The following is a 748-nucleotide window of genomic DNA, read 5'->3' as shown; positions in this document are numbered from 1 at the left end:
GGGACTTAGGATTGAATAGTTTGAATAGTTTGGGCAGGCTCTGGGCTATAACGGTGATCCCTAGTTGTCTGATACCTGACTCTGGGGTGATTTAGGGTAATTTAGGGCAGAGGTATAGTGTCCTGGACGGCAAGGAGCCTGTTAAAAGGAAGGGGATGGTGGGTACAGACTCAGGATTGGTTGGTTTGCAGCAAGTTGTTTGCTCTCTCTAGGAATTAGCTAACTCTAGGAAAGGCAGTCCCTCCCCAAAGACTCAATGCCCCAAGATGTCAAAGCATCAGAAAATAGAGAAAATAAAAAACACAGTGTTTAGGCAGCACATGTACTAAAATTGGAACGATCCAGAGAAGATCAGTATGGTCCCTGCACAAGGACGACACACAAATTCGCTAAGCGTTCCATATTTTTAGATGAAGCTTTTCTTCACCAAAAAAAAAAAAAAAAAAAAGAAAGAAAAGAGAACGCATTGATTAATAAACCCTGAAACTCTCACCCAAGATGAAGTGAGCAGTTGTTGGGAAGTCCTCCATTTTGTGGTCAGCAGTCATCTGAGACTTAACCAAGCACACCGATTTCAGGTCCTAATATAATATCGCATAGGATTTCTGATCTGAAATTATTCATCTATCATATTGGGTGGGGCCTTGCTTGGGTCTTCTGATCGTAATTCCCTTTTGTATAACCACCAGCAATGCCCTACATTAGAGCCCATTACATCATGCATGGGTAGAATTTTGAACCCTGTGCT

General features: G+C 42.2%; 1 non-coding gene across 1 annotated transcript; it reads left to right on the top strand.

Annotated features, from left to right (window-relative positions):
• The first annotated feature begins 305 nt into the window (after positions 1-305).
• LOC118010559 lies at positions 306-408 on the top strand. Its single transcript, XR_004679229.1, has one exon. It is a non-coding gene; the product is annotated as a U6 spliceosomal RNA (small nuclear RNA).
• The last annotated feature ends 340 nt before the right edge of the window (positions 409-748 follow it).

The sequence above is a fragment of the Mirounga leonina genome, unplaced genomic scaffold (genome assembly GCF_011800145.1).
Source record: "Mirounga leonina isolate KUSES-001 unplaced genomic scaffold, KU_Mleo_1.0 Mir_101609, whole genome shotgun sequence".
Lineage (NCBI taxonomy): Eukaryota > Metazoa > Chordata > Mammalia > Carnivora > Phocidae > Mirounga > Mirounga leonina.
This window is presented reverse-complemented; position numbering and strand designations above follow the sequence as displayed.